General features: G+C 44.8%; 1 protein-coding gene across 1 annotated transcript in view; it reads right to left on the reverse strand.

The window, feature by feature from the left end:
- Positions 1-18,462, reverse strand: part of EEPD1 (endonuclease/exonuclease/phosphatase family domain containing 1) — a 110,318-nt gene that overhangs the window by 41,049 nt on the left and 50,807 nt on the right. The gene's annotated exons all lie outside the window — the stretch shown is intronic.

Raw genomic sequence — 18,462 nt, forward strand, 5'->3', positions numbered from 1 at the left:
GAGTGGAGCGGGGCCTGCTGTGTAGTGGGTACAGGGTTTCGTTGGGGGATGGCCAAAAGGTTCTGGAGATCGATGCTGGTCACGGCTGCACATCAGTGTGAATGTACTTAATGCCACTTAGCTGTATGCTCGTAAGTGGCTCAAATAGCAAATTTTACGTTATGTACACTTCACCGTAAAAAGTTTTTCAGGGGATCCCTGGGTGGCTCAGCGCTTTAGCCCCTGTCTTCGGCCCAGGGCGTGATCCTGGAGACCCGGGATCGAGTCCCGCGTCAGGCTCCCTGCATGGAGCCTGCTTCTCCCTCTGCCTATGTCTCTGCCTCTCTCTCTCTCTCTCTCTGTGTCTCTCATGAATAAATAAATAAAATTTTTTAAAAAAGTTTTTCATGTAAGGGATCTGAACTAATTCAGAGGAAGAAAAAGAAGAAAACAGTGGCCCCTGTTCAGGATGAACCTTCCCTTGACGATAACAAGCCGAGCGCTACGATCCCCGCTTACGTGGACGCCTGCTCCGCCGTTGGCTGCACACTGGCCGCGCCCGACCGTGTGCACGTAGCCGAGGGCGCACAGGACCAGGGCATGCTCCCCGCCCGGGGCTCGCCGCCTCCTGGAGGCCACAGGGCACGGGCCAAGATGCGCAGGGCGGCCCGGCGCTGGCGGGGGACAGGGAAGGCTTCCTGGAGGAGGGGCTGGGCTAGCCCCGCCTGGGGACAGGGCGACCCACAGAAGGCCAGCGGCAGAGGCGGGGGCACCGAGCAGAGAGCAGGGGTGTGGAGTGGACACAGCCCACCGGTTTCCACGTTAGGGGCCGGAGCCCGGACCGTGCTCAGCAACTGAGATGGGAATTCAGAAGCGGATGCAGGACACGCCGCTTTCGAAGCGCTTGTGGACACGAGGCTGGACTCACCAGTGCCTGGGAGGAGCCCGGGGCGCCCTGAGGCCGTTTAGGGAGCAGGTCAGGGGCCGGTGGTCACCACGCTCCCTCCCCGCAGGGCCACTGGTGCATGGTCACCGGCCTCCGCGCTCCACCCCGCCGGGGTTCTCTGGGCCCCTCACCTGTACCACGAGCCTCCCTCCAAACGGGTTACGCTCACGAGAAGGTTCACTTGAGTTGACAGAACTCCTCGTAATCTCTCCAAATAAGCAAGCACATCCAACCAAACGCAACGGCCCACATACCAGCAACTCTAGGAGGTGCAAGGGAAGTCTTGCGGCTTACGAGACCCTCCCACCCCCCCACCCCCCAATTCAGCAACTCTCCGAGCGGGGCATCCCCTCTGCTCCGACCACACCGGCTCTCCTTCATCTCTCGGACCTCGGTGCAGTTGCTGGTCTGGCGTGGGTCCTGCCCAAGATCTTTACAGCACCGGCCTCCGGCCTGCTGTGGCACTCCAGGCCCACCGGGAACGCCACGTCCTCCAGGCAGCCTTCTCTGGACACTGAGGTCAAGCAGCGCCCCCCATCATCACGTTGTATTTTCTTCAGTGCACTTGCTAATAGTCCCCCAAAGCATTTACATGTTGGGGTTCTTTGGCCTGTCTCTTCCCAAACAGCAAGGAAGCTCCTGGCGGCTGAGGGCTGGAGGGTCTTCTCACCATTGCACTCGCAGTGTCTACAACTGGCACACGGAAAGCACCCAATGAACATTTCCTACCGACTGGCAGGGCCCAGTCCATATTAGAGCTGGCCCAATCCAGCTTGGATCAGCAGCCGGGCCTCAGTTTCTCCCTCTGAAAAAGACTGCCTTCAAAAAGATGACCGTGCATGTTTCCCCCTGGCGACAGGCACTAGAGGCATCTGTGCAAATGCCTGCTATTAACAGGTTGTGCCCGGTGGTCGGTCAAAGCTCCTGGCCTCTCCTCAGCACATTCTGATTCCCCACACACGAATCTAAATTCCAGGCCACCGGTTTGGATGGCGACTTACGTGCTAAGTTAGGGGTTTTCCATCGGAGCTCGAGTTTCAGAAGCTTAAATTGCTTCTGAAATAACCACCGGAAAATAGTTCTACCAGAGGACATTTTTCAGCACTCTCTTGTTCCCGCCCCTGTCCATGGCCTTGAAGTCAGATTCAAGGGATCGGATAGCAGACATCAACCAGATCAGAGGAAAGGTTTAAACACAGTTAAGATATTCAACTCTCTTTTTATCCCTGCTTGCAAAGATATTACATGCACGCCACCACAGAACATGAGCTGAAAACCAACAGGGCCAGGCGCTAAGGGAAAATGAAATTAAGACAACATCAGTTGACTCTCATTTAAGTCAAAGCCTGAAGGATGCCACCCCCTGCTCTGACTTGCCCCTGGAACAGGACGTGGCAAACACACGCACGCCTAGTGCCGCTCTCCAACCCTCTCCACGTCTCTCCGTCAACTTTGCCCCCATTTAACTTAGACACAGGTCTGGAATCCTTCTCAACACTCCAATGAGACCCAACCAATCTACTGAAGCGGGCACGTGAGATTAAACTCGTTTCACATCTGCCCTAAAACTGGGACGCCCGGGTGGCTCAGCGGTTAAGCGTCTGCCTTCAGCCTGGGGCGTGATCCTGGAGTTCCAGGATCGAGTCCCACGTTGGGCTCCCTGCACAGAGCCTACTTCTCTCTCTCTCTCTCTCTCTCTCTCTGTGTGTGTGTGTGTGTGTGTGTGTCTCATGAATAAATAAAATCTTTAAAATAAAGGGACGCCTGGCTGGCTCAGTGGTTGAGCACCTGCCCCTGGCTCAGGGTGTAATCTGCAGTTTCAGGATCGAGTCCCACATCAGGCTCCCTATATGGAGCCTGCTTCTCTCTCTGCCTCTCTCTCTTTCATAAATAAATAAACAAATAAAAAATCTGCTCTAAAACCAATACTGAACAGTATTAACACATGGGGGTGTGTGTGTCAGGGAAAAAAAACCATAGGAGCATTCCCACACTACTAAAATGCAGCAATGTAAGATGAGATTGCTCTAGGGGCAGGGGGAGAAAGGGAGAAAGGGTGGAAAGGAGATGAAAAGACATTCAAATCTGTAGGGCTGGAGTTTTAAAATGGAAACAACGCATGTCAATAAGAAGTTACTGCTACAGCTGCTTGCACTGTTGGATTTCTTCTGGGAGCTGTGGGGTTTTTTCCCTTCTTTAGAGCTGCAGCCTTTAAGAACATATGAGATGTTTCCTGTTATATAACTACCCTAATGTTATTTCCTCCCTTATTGGAAACGCTCCAATTTGGGAGTATTTATTTCAGAATTTATGGTATCAGATTCTTTTCATCTGATACAGATAGTCCCTGGGATGAAATGTCACTTGCTGCAAACCCCTTTACCAAATCCTCCAACTGACACCTCTCATCTCTTACCCTTACCTCTCAGTGTCAGCTTTGCTCCTCCTTCCTTCACTCCTTCCTCCTCCTCTCCTTCCTCCCTTTCCTCCTTCTGTCCTTTGATAAATTCCACGAATGTATATTGAACACCTCCTATAATTCAGGAACTGCCAGGCATCTGGGTGTCCGAGATGAGCACATACTGTCCCTGCCCTCAAGGAGGCGAGGCTTCTGTTGGGGCATGGGCCCGGGAAGGTGTATCTGAGACCTTCCTGGGTTTTGTGGACTGACAAAGCTGGACTCCAGAGTGCATATCTTTATGCTGAGGCCCGGGGCTTGGTCACCATCCTCTGAAAACAGCAGAGCTCCCATCAGATGGAAGTGACAATGACAGCAATTTCTTTTTCAGCACTCTGCTGAGAACAGAGGCAAATAGTAACACAAAAGCAGCTGGTAGCAGTGATTTACTTAGAAAAATGACAACTTTAGGGGCAAATTCTGAAGTCAAAGTGGACAACACTTGGATAGACCTAGGAGGCATGTGATTAATGTTTGCCTGAGTTACAAAGGAGGTAAGCTGGTTGAGGGCAGAGGTCTTATTCAGCTGGATGGAGCCTGGTACAGCAAGGTCTGCCAAGGAATTAGAGGGGGCGATGGGGAGAGTGCCAGGCAGACATTGAAAGCAGGGAAGAAACGCAGCAAAGTTGAAAAGACGGAAGCTGGAGGGCTCCCCTGCAGGCTGGGGTGGCTTAGAGCTGAAGACTGAACCTTCATGGTCCCTGAAAAGGCAGAAAAGAGGCAGATAAGAGGCAGACAGCTCTATGGGTGCTGCAAAAACACTCAAAGGCCAAACTCCCAACTATGCAGAAACTCATGCGGCCAGAACAGATGGATGGCCTAAAGGGGCACCAGACTCAAGAATTCACTCCAGCTCCCTCCCTCTCAGGATTCTGGCACTGAGTTTACCCTGCATTCATGAAGTGACACATTATAATGCATGAGACATAGCAGCATTTGGTAAATGCACAAAGGATGTATATATACCATGGAGCCATCCACTCACCGCATGGATAAAATATTTAAGGGCTATATATTATGCACCAGGCACTACTGGGCGCTGGGAATGGGGGGATGAGCAAACACAGCCTCTGCCTTCAAACTTCTGAGTCTAATGGAGGAACCTGCTATGTGCATCAGCCACAAGATGCACTCTCAAGAGGCAAACACAGGGTGCCATGAGGTCCTTTGGAAGGGCATTACACAAAGCTGGCAGGTTCCCTGAGAAGTGACTTCAAGGTTGAGGCCTATGGGCTTCAACAAGGCAGAGCTATGGAGTGGGAGAAAGCAGGAGCAAAGGAACCAGGGGGTAGAGGAAACATGACCCCCCCACCGCCCTGCCACCAGAGACTGAGGTAGACCAGGGACCACAGGGATATCTGGAGGGTGGGGTAGGTGCTGAAAGATGATTCTGTAGAAAAATAAGTGGGGCTAGGCCTGCTTAGAAGGTTTGGTAAGCCATATTAAGGAGTTTGGACTGTACTTCGAAGGCACAGGGTAGCTAGTGATGAGTTAGGGCAGTGATGTCATAGAGGCCCAAGACACAGAAGATGCCCACAAAAGGTATAAAATAGCTCTGGTGTGAATGGTTTGGGGTGCGGAAGGAGTAGGGGACAAGAGTGGAGTCAGTGGGACCCAAGTTCTGCACCCAGCATGCCCGCCCAAACCGGGAGCCAGGCAAGTGAGGGAGGCGTTCCCACCTGCATCTTTGGCAGACAAGATCTAAATCTCAACAACAGCATAGGGGACACTCCAGGCAGCCTCCCCACAGCGAGGGACAGGGGGCTCAAGAGCACAATTTGGAGAGAAGATGGAATCACACCCAGCAGCAGCCATAGGCAACGATGACCTTCTATCCATATGTCCCCATGCAGGACATGGAGGCCACTTAGGACATTGCACGGAAGTCGAATTCAGAAACTTGGTCAACCCAGTTAATCCAAATGCTTGTCCCTTCTCCTTGAAGGAAGGCTCCACATTAACTTCCCCTGAAGAAAGTAAGGAAGAGTTCTCTCTTGATCATCACATTTTTGAAGATGCCATGGATCTTAGATACAGACTTGTTTTCCCTAATGCTATATTTTCTTCCACCATTGGCTCGGGGCTGGGAAAACACAGCCCCCGGATGTCAGTGAGCACACAGGCCTCAGAGGGAAGGCAGGCTCCCAGGGAAGGCGCTGCTTTTCTCAGACATGTCCTCTTCAGCATCTCACCCCATTGCTGCCAAACACACATGGCCATCTCGTCCTCCCTTCCCAAAGCCAAGCGCTGACCAGTACAACACCAGCACTGGAACAATCTACATGGAATTCACGCTGGCAGGTTAGAAAAAAACTAGTGTGCTAAGCAGTGAGCAGGAAACTCCTCTTATGACAATCCTATGGTTTTTGTTCTATTCAGGTTTTCAACTGCTTGAATCAATTACGGTAATTTCCATGTCTTAGAAATTTCTTAGAAAATTGTCCAGACCATTCAGATTTTCAAATTTTGAGCACAGAATGATACTAGTGATCACTTTTAACTTAAAAAAACAACATCTGCTTCTGTGGTTATATCCTCTTCCTCTTTCTTTAACATGTATAGATATTTTTCTCATTTAAAAAATTAGGTTTGTGAGGAATCAGTCTACCACATTGGTCTTCTGAAAAAATTGGTCCAGGATTTATCAAGTCGAACTTTTTTTTTTCTAATTAAGTAGGTCAAAATATACCTTCATTAATTCCTTTCTACAAGTTTCCATTGTTTTCTTGAGTTTCTCTATTTACCTCTTGAGTCAGGTATTCATTATTCAGATTTCTTATTTATAAAGCCATGAATTTTTTTCTATGAGAATATACATCCTTGTTTCAAGTTTCATTGCGTAGCCTTCTTGCTTCCTACCACTAAGTCTGAAATTGCTAATTTGATCTCTTATCAGCGTCCACGGTTCTTTGGATTATATTTTTTTATCTCTAAGTAATTGCGTTTTAAATTGTATCATTTTGTATTTTCTATAATTCTAATGCACTAAAGTTAAAGGAAGTACTCTGTATATTTTCTGCTTTTTAAAATCTATTGATGGTCTTTTTGGATCTATTGATGGTCTTTTTTATGATGCTTTTCTACTTCCCAGGGTTTGAGTAGTTCTAGAAATTTTGGGTGGGGGAGATCTCCAGTGTGTACCTTTAAGTTTTCATATTTTTAAAATTTATTTATTCATGAGAGACACAGAAAGAAGGCAGAGACATGGGCGGAAGAAGCAGCAAGCTCCTTGCAGGAACCCGATGCAGGACTTGATCCCAGGACCCGGGATCACGCCCTGAACCAAAGGGAGATGCTCAACTGTTGAGCCACCCTTAGGCGTCCCTAAGTTTTCATATTAATGTAGGGGATTAGGGAAGGGGTCTGCAGTCAGTCTGCAGTTCAAGCTGTACCACCTACTGGTTGCAGGACCTAAAGGAAGTTTAAGAATAGCAGGTGGGAGGCAGGGATCTGGTATTCACCCTGTGACCTTGACCAGAGATGACACAAGGGAAGTACGAAGCACCTTGCTTAGCTCAGAGTAAACCACCGTCAATGGTGGATATTGGTACTAATATTATTCAGGGTCTTTCTTCAGCTATTAACACTTTTCTAAAGATCAGAAAAGAAGAAAGAAACAACTTTTGTGCTACCAACCTATTTCCAGACAAGCAGCACAACAAACCTTTACCTCCTGTTCCCTTTTGATTTCCATTAACAATACCCTACAGTTTAGATCCAGAGTATAGTCACGTTGTGATTCCATTCTATAGCTGGTCTTAAGAACAATTTCTGACACTCTTATTTGCTTGATTACCAAACTTAAAATAATAATTGCTTTCTAGTTCTACTGATTCCAGGGCTTGTGCTACTACCACCACCACCATCACCACCACTACTACTACTTCTTTTTCTTCTCCTCTTCCTCTTCCTCCTCCCCCTCTTCTTCCTTTTACAGAGAGAAAGGGAAAAGGGGCAGGGGGAGAGATCTCCAGAAGACTCCCCACTGAACGCGGAGCCCAACATGGGGCTCAATCACATGATGTGAACTAAGACCAAGAGTCGTATGCTTAACCAACTGAGCCACCCAGGCACCCCTGTGCTACCTCTTCTTGAGCCGTATTTTTTAAATATCTTGAACTTCTACAATATATCTTTATTTTTTTTTATTTTTATTTATTTATGATAGGCACACAGTGAGAGAGAGAGAGAGAGAGAGGCAGAGACACAGGCAGAGGGAGAAGCAGGCTCCATGCACCGGGAGCCCGATGTGGGATTCGATCCCGGGTCTCCAGGATCGCGCCCTGGGCCAAAGGCGGGCGCCAAACCGCTGCGCCACCCAGGGATCCCAATATATCTTTAAAGTAAACCTTAAAATAAGGAACATGTTCATATGTTTTCCTAAGCCCTCACCTGTCTGAGAATGTCTTTCTGATTGGCGTCATACACAATGGACAACTCAGCTGAGTGTGAAATTGTTGGGTTACAACATAGCCCCCAAAACTTTATAGATGGTTTCCCAAATTACTTGAAAATCAGAAGATGTTTTAATATGTCAGATTTCCAGACTCCACGTAAGGAGGAGTGATACAGGGCCTGGGAACGTATCTGAATTAAAAACAAGACAACAGAAAACTCCCAGGTGTTCTAATATTCTGACAGTTTCCATAGACGTAGACTCTCTGTTACAGAGAACAAGCCAAAAGTCAACCTGATTTTTGTTACTCTTCCTCTACTTGGATTTTTGTGAATTTCCCCCCGTTTGGCCTTGTTATTCTCTATGTTTCCCAGGCTATGCCCAGACCTGGACCTCTTTTCCCTAATAGTGTTCAGAACATGGTGAGCCCAATCTCTCTGCAGCTCAGGGAGGTAGCTGATGCTGGATCACTGATCCTAGTAATCACCAACACCAATAACCTGGACATAGGCAGTTAGTTCTGTCTTCCATATCTGTAAACTTGTCTCTTATTTTTCTCTTTCTTCCTTGTATTTTCCAGAACCATTTCTTTCTTTTCTTTTTTCCAGAACCATTTCTCAAAGTTGTTTTTTTTTTCCTTCCCCTTCATTCACATCACTGATTTGATTTCTCATAGTGTTAGTGTTAGTTTTCTGGAGCTGCTCTAACAAATTGTTGGTAACTTAATACATATTTACTCTCACTGTTCTGGAGGCTAGAAACCTCAAATCAGTATCACTAGGCAAAAATCAAGGTGTTCAAACAGCCACACTCCCTCTGGAGGCTCTAGAGGGGAATGTGTTATTTGCCTCTTCCAGCTTCCAGTGGCTGCCAGCATCCCGTGACATGTCTCAGTCTCCTTGATCACAATGCTTTCTCTTCTATCAAATCTCCCCCTGCTTGTCTTATAAGGATACCTGTGACTGCACTTAAGACAATTCAGTATAGTCTCCCCATCTTTCAAGATGCTTAACTTAACCAATTACATCTGCAAAGTCTTTTTTTTACCATGTATCATCACATTATTTATAAGTTCTAGGAATTAGACCATGGATATCTTCTGGGAGCCATTTTTCAGCCTACCACACATAAATACTCTTTATACTCCTGCTAATTTGGGTTTTAGTTCTGTTGTTGAATTTTGTTTCCTCAAAACCTTTCTTTATTCACTGAATCTCTTTTTAAAATTTTATTTCTGTGGTCTTTTCTTATCAACCCATCCTTTCCTTATGTTTTTCTGTCCTTGTTCCAGAGAGGACATATCTTTTTGTAATATGCTGAGGATGTCACACATTTCCCCCAAATTCTTTTTGTGACCTGCTATAGATGATTTTCTGGGTCTTCAGAAGCCACTGACTTTACTTTGTTCTGCAGGACTTTTCCATGAAGTCTTTTTTGTCTTATTCATCCTTAAATAAGGAAAAGTTTGTACCGACCAATGGTTGATTTCCAACAGATATTATGAGCAGACTGACAATGGTTCTGTTTTCTGCTCACCTGGATCAAGGATGGATCTCCTTCTCAGACCTGCTATGGGAGGGGACTGGCTGAGGGCATAGCTTCCAGCCAACTCAGAACCTTTACTCTAGTGAGGTTTGCCTCTTCCTCAGAGACTCTCAGTCAATTCATGAGAGAAAGCATCCTGTTTCCCAACATGTGCAGCTGCCAGGGCACCCTGCTTGTAACACTTTGCTTTTGGGGAGTAGATTTACTAGAATGCGCTGAAACCATGCCAGTTTCCCCCTATTTCCCATCTGGTTATAGTCTGATGTTTTCTTTCTCTACTTGGCAATGGGGGAAAAACCCAAAGAGATGGCTCTACGATGAAGGGCCCACGTCCAAGGCTCGTAGCTGAGGATAGAAAAGAAAGACTAACCAGCTGGAATTTGCTTCAAGTACGTGAGTCAGGAACTAATGATGAAAAAGGTGTAAATTGCTTTCTCACTGTTTTCCAGGCAGGGGATGACAGGGGTGGTAGTGAGGTGGGGTCTCCTCTTGGGGACCCTTTGTGTCATGAGCAACATCCTGGGTAGGCTCCCCAAGCCCAGTGCTTTCCACCTCCTCATTGCCCCAGTTGTTATCTCCAAGATTCCACCACTGGTCATTCCTTCTTTTTGTTATTATTCTACATCATCATGGGTATCTGAGCTGATATTTCCAGAGATGGGGTCTCTGAAGGGCAGGATAATGTCTAATCTCTTGCTTTTGGCAATTGGCTTGTTCAGTAAATGGAAAGACTGGCTCTTCCTCAAACTGCAGCACTCTTCATCTTCCATGTGGGGAAAAGTATCCAAAAGAGAATCCATCTCCCTCTGTTAGATCTAGCTTCAGGGCTCCCATGGCTTCAGGCCCCAGGGCTGCTGATCACCTGGAGGGGGCTCACAGGGTGGAATCAGGATAGCACCTTCTGGAAATCTCTTCAAGCACAAACCAGTCACATGGCCAGAAGTGAGGAAGCCTGATTTTTTTTTAAAGATGTTTTTTATTTATTCATGAGACACAGAGACAGAGGCAAAGACAGAGGAAGAAGCAGGCTCCCTATGGGGAGCCTGTTGCAGGACTCGATCTCAGGACCCTGGGATCATGTCCTGAACTGAAGGCAGATGCTCAACCACTGAGCCACCCAGGTGCCCCAGGAAGCCTGATTTTAACTGAAGACAGCTGAAGATGATCAGACCCAGGCCTGGACAAGCTAACAGTGGAAGTGAGGCCAGCTCCCAACTGGAGACTGGGAATCACTTTTCTGCACCTGCACTTTTGTTCTCAGCAGCAAACTGCCTACGTAATGCCACTTTTTAGAAGGCTGAACCATTTAACCTAATCTAAGGTCTGGGGCCCCACAGGAAATCCCATTAGAAAGTTAATAGCATGGTTTAACTGCAGGAGATAAAGCTACAGTAGACTGGGCAATTTTATTCTGGGAGTTTGGAAGAAAACTGGGAGTTTGGAAGAAAAGACCCAGGAACAGACTGACAAGTAGAGAGAACCAATGAGCAGGAGAAAGAGGATGCCATTAACAGAGTGTCTTCCAGACATCAGGTACTGCACTGAGCCTTTCGTACTTTCACCTCAGAGTTTCTCCTCATAGACACAGCTATAATGAACTACAGACTCCAAAGCTAAAGAATATTCAGGGATTGATTTGATGATTTGTACGCTACAATATTACTTTCTCTTATTACTGGCTGTGGGAGAGTTTACTCTCTGCTGAAGAGGAAAGGATTTCAAGTCCTATTTTATAGCTTCAGAGAGATTCAGTGTCTTGTGAAAAACCCACACGAGGGCAGGGAACTGCACCCAGGTCTGTATGATTTAAAAGCACTCACCCCTTTTTACTCATGCAACAAATATTCACTGAGCACCTACTATGTGCCAGGCGTATGGAACCAGAGAAAAAGCAATGAACAGAACAAAATCTTTACTCTCATGCAGCTTCCATTCTGCCAAGGGGTAGGGAAGAGTGGTCTGCTGGCTTATGTTTAACCACTGGCCCTAGGGAAGTGGGGACCAGCTCCAGCACACCACTGGTGAGGAGTGATCTGCAACAAACCAGTTTTTCTATTATATTTATTACAAATGGAATACGTAATAAATTATGTGATTATGTAATGTGCCTAGTGGTGATGAGTTTATAAAAATTAAAGCAGGGTAAAGGAGTAGTAAGTGGCCAGTGTGCTGTGAAGAAGTCAGGAACACTTATCCCATGAGATGACAATAGATCAGAGACTGGATTTTCTTATCTGTAAAATCCAGATAATGATTCTATTTAATAAGGTCATCATAAGGATTCAATGAAATGGGACTTATTGTAGAATACTGCCTTCTAGTATATAGCAGGTACTCAATAAATGATGTTTACTAATATTTATCCTAATTGATATGGAGACGACCTGGTACACAATTCTCATCTTCCTTAGAACTGGTAAGAATATAAAGCTTTCATTCCTAAAAATCAAATTGGTATTTTAGCCACTGAAGTTCTAAATGATTGATCAACAACCTGGAAATGTTTCTATAAACATGGAATTGCTAAGTTCAGATTTCATAATGCCAGGCCTTCTAACACTGGGGTTACCACTTGAAGTGTCATTATCATTATTGAATAATTTGATTAAATTCTTTAATTGCTAGCACTTTAATTTCAGATCAGTCCATACCACTGTCCCTCAAAGAAGTATAAAGAATGCTATAACTCTTCTGGAGCTGAGTAGACCACATTGTTTTGTTCTCCTTCATCCTCTAAACTGAAAACAAAAAGATACACAGATAAATAAGCAAAACATGCACTACAGAATTGGTTCTTAAACTCGTTCAAAGCTGTACCATTCATACAGAATGCAAGTCTCTTTACAAAAAGGTAAAGACTTGAACCGCCCCAAAGATAAAACTATAAAAAATGTTGAAAAGAAATTAAGTATCAAGTTATTTTAAATTGAAGGGTGAAACTCTTCTGTTAAACTGAGAAAAATTATCAACTACTTTTATTATTTCTTTAAGAATTGAGGTACAGCTATAGGTTCATTATCAGGGCAGAGGATTAAAAGAGAGGGAAAGAACTGTCTTCTCAGTCTGCCATCTGCAATGCGTAGAGCTAGATGCCCCACAAACACCCCCATTTTGTCTGCCCATCACAAAGGCCTGGCATCATTAGCTCTGCTGTAGAGAGGACAATAGAGGGGCTATGCCACATAGCAAGAGCGAAGTCATCATTCAAACCCTGATTGGCACCTCTTGATTCCATTCCAAATTCCCACCCTGGTGTCACATACAATGGCAGAACCTTAGAACTTGGATGAGGTTCTTGGTCATTCTTAATCCAAGTGGTTATGATAAGATGTAGGCTCAGAGATCCCTAAACCAAAGGGGCTCTCAAATTGGTACTATGCCTTCTCTAATCCAAGTGAACTGGGGACTTCTTGGAACTCATACCTTTCTCCCCTTAATTTTTTTCAACACACTTCCACCCAAGAAGAGCTATCTGCCCAATACAAATCAGAAAATGCTGCAGATACCATCTACAGATAATTTTTCCTTCAGGAAGAAATACCTCTCACCACACTCCTCCCCAGTGGGCTCTTCCTAAGTCCTCTGGTTGTTCCTTGGCTTTTGTTGGGGGAGGTAAAATAAGTAACCAGATCAAATGAGTTTTTCAAATAACTATGTACTGTGGGGACAGTGACCACTCTATCCTGCATGACCTCACCTGGTAAGGGGTAAGGACTATAGCTGACCCTGTTCCCCTCTACATTTCCACTTTCCTAGGGTCTTTCCTAGCATTTCCTTCAGAACTACGTGGGATGTACTTCAAGGGATGATCTTGTCTTATCCTTCTGTTTTCTCTTTCCATTCACAAAGCTTCCTTCCAACATTTTAATCTCTTGCATTATATGTATTTCCTTACATGCATCAAATTCTGTGAGAATGGAAGTAAGCAACACACACACACGCGCGCACACTGTTGTTTTTTAAACGAGTGCTGGCCAGTTACCATGTTGATGATTATGGGTTTTGGTATTTTTTTGGTCCCTACCCTTTTTATAATTTTGGGATTCATGGGGGATTCCTTGTTACCTAGTCTTTCCTGTAAATGTCCATAAGTTTAGGTTTTGCCAACTAGTTGCTCTTTTTGCTCCTGGTATTTTCATTATGAAAATTCTCAAACCTTCAGGAAAATTCAGAGAACTCTAAAGTAAACACACACCTACCACCCACATTCTGTAATCATTAGCGTGTCACACTATTTGCTTTATCATACATCTGTCCTAACCACCCACCCACCCATCTTTTTTTTTTTTTTTAATGCATTTCAAAGTAAGCTGCAGCCCAGTGATTTGTCTGGTATTTTCCACAAAGACTGGCTTCAAAGTAATTCCTCTCATTTTCAACCACTCCCTGCAGACTCCTAGACCCCAGTGTGAAAGCCCACCCTGGAGCTCTAAGGAAGATCCACCAGTATGAATGCTTATCCTCCAGGCCTTTCTCAAGGCTCTCTGGGAAGCTTTCATTAACCAAAGTCTCTCTTAACCTGGACTAAATCGCCATTCTTTCCCTCCAGCTTCAACCCTTCTGCCTTTTAATGTTTCCAACAAGCCACCATTTAGAAATGAATATTTCTAAAGTTCAACTTTACATTGATCACATATTTTCAGCCAAGAAAAGAGTGCTATTTTCACATAACACTTAGTATACATGATTCTTCCGGGCGCACTTCAAGACCAAATGAGACTGGCTCTTCTTGTGACCCTTTCAGCCCACTGCCCATATCTTAGTAACCACCAGAGTGCCATATATGCCCAAGGTGGCTACTGCTACTGCTTTCAACTATGCACTAGCACCTTCTTAAGAACTTAGTTATGGGGAATAGTAAGAGTGATCAACTGAATGTGCAAGAGAAAAAAATTTCCACTTTCAATAACATACTAGAAATCAGAAAGTTATCTAACACAACACAATGCAGGGTCTGTGATTCCAACTTAATGCTTCAGCCAAAATTTTTCATCTGGCTTCGATGTTGACCTTTCACCTCTTAGCTAGGCTTCTCTTCCTTTTAGGCCAGACAAAATTCACCCCTGGGTTTTGTCAGAAGCAATGGCCTCATTAATCAGCTTAAAAAGCAAATATTCATTCCTCCTTATAATGCAAACCAGCCAGTAAGATTCTCTGAGCAGGGAGATGTTTAAAGCAGCAATTATAAGGGCATATTTCACAGAAACTTTTTTTTTAAAGAAGTCATTTGCCAAAAAAAAAAAAAAAAGTCATTTGCAAAGCACATATTTATTTGAAAAAAGTTTAAAAATACAAAGAGAGAGAGACAGAGAAAAGAAATATTAACCATAATCCTGCCACCCTGGAATTATCATTAATATCTTCATCTATATTCTTTTAGACTTGAATAAAATGAATATATGCATTTTGTAGAATTGGAATTATATTGTGTATGCTGTTTCTATTATTTAAATTACCATTATGTTATAAATTATTGTCATTATTAATTGTCATGATTCCATGTCATTTTAATGGAGATAGAGATATAAATACAGATATATGCTATATTTAATAATCTTTGCTGGACATCAAAGCTGTGATAAGGAGCAGAGTACGTTGCCCCACAATATGCCACTTTGGGATGGGGATTGTTTTGAGCTAAAGGCAATCAAGGCTCAGCAGATTCAAGAAAAACTTTTACCTCTCCCTTAACTACCAAAAACAATTTAGACATGGAGCCTGGCCCAAAAAGAGAGCTATTACCAGAGATAACTTTCTATGTGAATGACCCATCTATGGCAGAGCAAACAGCCAATTATCAAATATCTGCTCTCATCCTGCATCTACTCGTCTGTGAATCACCCTCTTCCCCTTTGAAGCCCAAGGCCCCTTGAGCATTCTTTAGCTCAGGATGGCATATAAGCTTCAACTGCCAGACTTGCCCTTGGGTCTCATATTTTTATGAGGCTCTCATAGGTATAAAATTTTTTAAAATTGTTTTTCTCCTATTAGTCTGTCTTATGTCAATGTAATTATTAGATCAGCCAAAGAACGTAGAAGGGTAGATTAAATTTTTTCCATCCCAGCAGCTGTTTCAAATTTTTCACTGTCCATCACTTTGGTGAACAATTCTGAACATACTACTTTCTGCATAACTTTAACTGTTTCAAACAATACATTTCTAAGAGGTCAAGGACTATGTATATTTTTAAGATTTTAAATAACTTTTGCAAAATTGCTTTGCAGACTTAAGACTTCCACAAGCAGTTGTATGACCCGCTTCCTTGCCCTGTATAATTTATGTAAAAACTACCTAATCTAATACATGGAAAAGGTGTTATTAAGCTGTTTAAATTTACATTTATTTGGCCATCAGAAAAACTGAACATTTTAATTCTTCTTTCATCAGAGTCAGTGAGTGATGATGGTGAGAGAAGGGAGCAGTCCCAGGGAAATATCTTCCAGCACTTATGAGTCACACTGAAGGCCTGGAGTAGGGTGTGGGGTGGGAGCAGCCCTGTGCAAGGCAATCAATGAACAATCACACCTCTGTACCTTAGTGGAAGTTCTCAAACCATTTCTCTCCTCCCTCTCCTTTGTTAATTGGATATATTTCTCTGGAGACACTAGAACAGTATGTACAGGGCTTTTAAATTCCCCAAAATTCTTGATAAATAACTACTATCAATATTTTGCCCAAAAAAAGTTGTATATATATGGGTCCACCAGCTGGAAGAAGTATGATTGACGTCTACTTCCTTCAGAGAGGGTAAAAAAGAGTATTTTGAAAGATTTACTTATTGGCTCAGAGTCCTATGGGTAAAGTAGAGCCAGAACTGAGGACTCCCATCTTCCCTATGGTTTGAGCAACAGCAAAAGATGTCACTATACAAGTGTGCAAAATGCTAGGATGCCTGGGTGGCTCAGCGGTTGAGCATCTGCCTTTGGCTCAGGGTGTCATCCTGGGACCCCGGGATTGAGTCCAACATGGGGCTCCCTCCAGGGAGCCTGCTTCTCCCTCTGCCTGTGTCTCTGCCTCTCTCTCTGTGTGTCTCTCATGAATAAATAAAAAAATAAAATCTTAAAAAAAAAAAGTGTGCAAAACACAAAAGAACTTAGATTGGACACAAGTCTGCAGTCTGCAGGGAGGACCAGAGGCTTTCCAGAAAGGGAGAGGGAGCTCCCGAGTGACATTACAGGCACTTACCTACTGGCCTCCCACCCAGGAATAACCCTAACATCAGGGGATGGTGTCAGCCACAGCGCCCCAGGATCTACCCACAACACTGCACTCAAACATGTAGAACAGACTGGAACACAAATCCCAGGCAGTGAGGCTCCTAAAATATCATATCTACAGGTTTTCAAAAGGAGAGTGAGCATCCCACTGCAGGGACAAATGGCCACTTAGTCTTTGCCGAGAGCCTCGGTTATCTGTAAAACTTCAACCCCTGGTTTCTAGAGTCAGCTTCAGATGTGTGGAGATCTGGTTGGTCTCTGGACATCTGTCCCTCCAAATTAGGAAGGGGAGAAAACTCCCTCTATCTCTCTATCAATTAACATTTGCTGCTGGGTGTCCATACTGTGAGCTGCAGCTAAGAAGTCCCTTAAAAGTAACAGTAGCAGCCACCACTGCCAAGCCTTTATGTCCAGGAAACCCAAAGACGCACCAGGAGCTTGGTGTCCCAGCAGGGTGCTGAGTCTCAGTGACGACAGCTGCTGGTGGGCTGGGGCTGGTTTTTGTTAAACAACAGCATCTTGCAGTGTCTTCAAAGTAATAGGTCCCAGACACCAGCGCTATGAATTCCAGCTGTTAAGTGTGAAACCTTATCTATCCTCCAGCCTGTAATTCAGGCCCCTCCAGTTCTTAACTGTCTTTAATTTAAAATACTGAATTCAGGGAGACCTCCCCTCTTTGCTCTCCTCCCCTCACTCTTGACCAGCTGGCTCAGAACCTCCGGTGCAGAGTCAGGCCCAGAAAGCTGCCTAGGATCCCAGCAGAAACTATTGGCCATGTAATAGGGAAGAAGCCAGGGCAAGACGGGGGCCTCGAACTCTAGCAGCCCAGTTCTCCAAGCTCAGCGAATTCCAGAGTGGGTTTTAAGTTGACAACTTCAAAAGCTCTTCCAAGAAGCAGGCAGGAAGAAAAGAGACATCCCTGCACTTGGAGGATCCTGCATCAGTGTCAGTGGAGCGAGTTCACGTCTAAGAACCACTGGCTTGTATTCTGGAGTTAAGACAGTGGTTCTTAAGCCCAGTGTTAATAAAACAGATGGGGCTGAACCCCACCCTAGAGTTTTCTATTTAAGCAGGTCTGAGGACTTGCATTTCCAACAAGTTCCCAGGAGAGGCAGGTGCTGCCAGACTGGGAACCATACTTTAAGAATCACTGAATTAAATATGACACCTAACTAAGAATGTGAGGATTTCAGCACAGACAACTTTATATGGCTTACACCTAAGGGTTCCTTAACCAGACTTGGTGAGGAGGGCTCTCTTGGGGGACTCTCGGTGGCTCGGTGAGGGTGCAAGATAGGACTACAGCTTTTGTTTCTCAAACAGGACATCTATTTCCTGTGGACATCTATTTGAAAAATCAAATGTCAGAGAGTACTCAGCCCAGCTGATCTGGAGCCATGATGTCCAATTTACTGTACGGCCTCCTCTTGCTCATGTGTTTGTCCCATCGTCTTTACTACTTTGTTGCTCAGAAGAGCTTCTACTCCTCTTTTCCAAGACCAACTCGCCCACCTATGCTCTTGAAAGACTGATCATATTCTTCCCCGGACCTGCTTCCATTCTTTCTAAAACCCATCTTTCCCCACCTCTAACCACTGCCTGGCACTGGGGCCTGCTCTCTCCTTGAAACCCTTCTCTGGATAGGCTTGTGGGCCCCCAACACCTTCTCTGAATCCTTCTTACCCATTTACTCTCTGGCTTGCTTGCTGTGTGCTTTGGCTCAATCATTGTGCCAGAAAACTTGTGCCAGACAGCAGTGATTAACAACAGTGGACAAGACAGGGCTTGCCCTGCTCTCATGCAGCTGACAATCCATAGTGGGGCCACTCCCATTGATGAACTAACTACACATGTGGTTATTTTGTTACAAACATGTCAAGTGCTCCAAAAGGTACTTGTGACAGTGCATTATGGCGGGGT

Source organism: Canis lupus, chromosome 18 (assembly GCF_048164855.1).
Source record: "Canis lupus baileyi chromosome 18, mCanLup2.hap1, whole genome shotgun sequence".
NCBI classification, from domain to species: domain Eukaryota; kingdom Metazoa; phylum Chordata; class Mammalia; order Carnivora; family Canidae; genus Canis; species Canis lupus.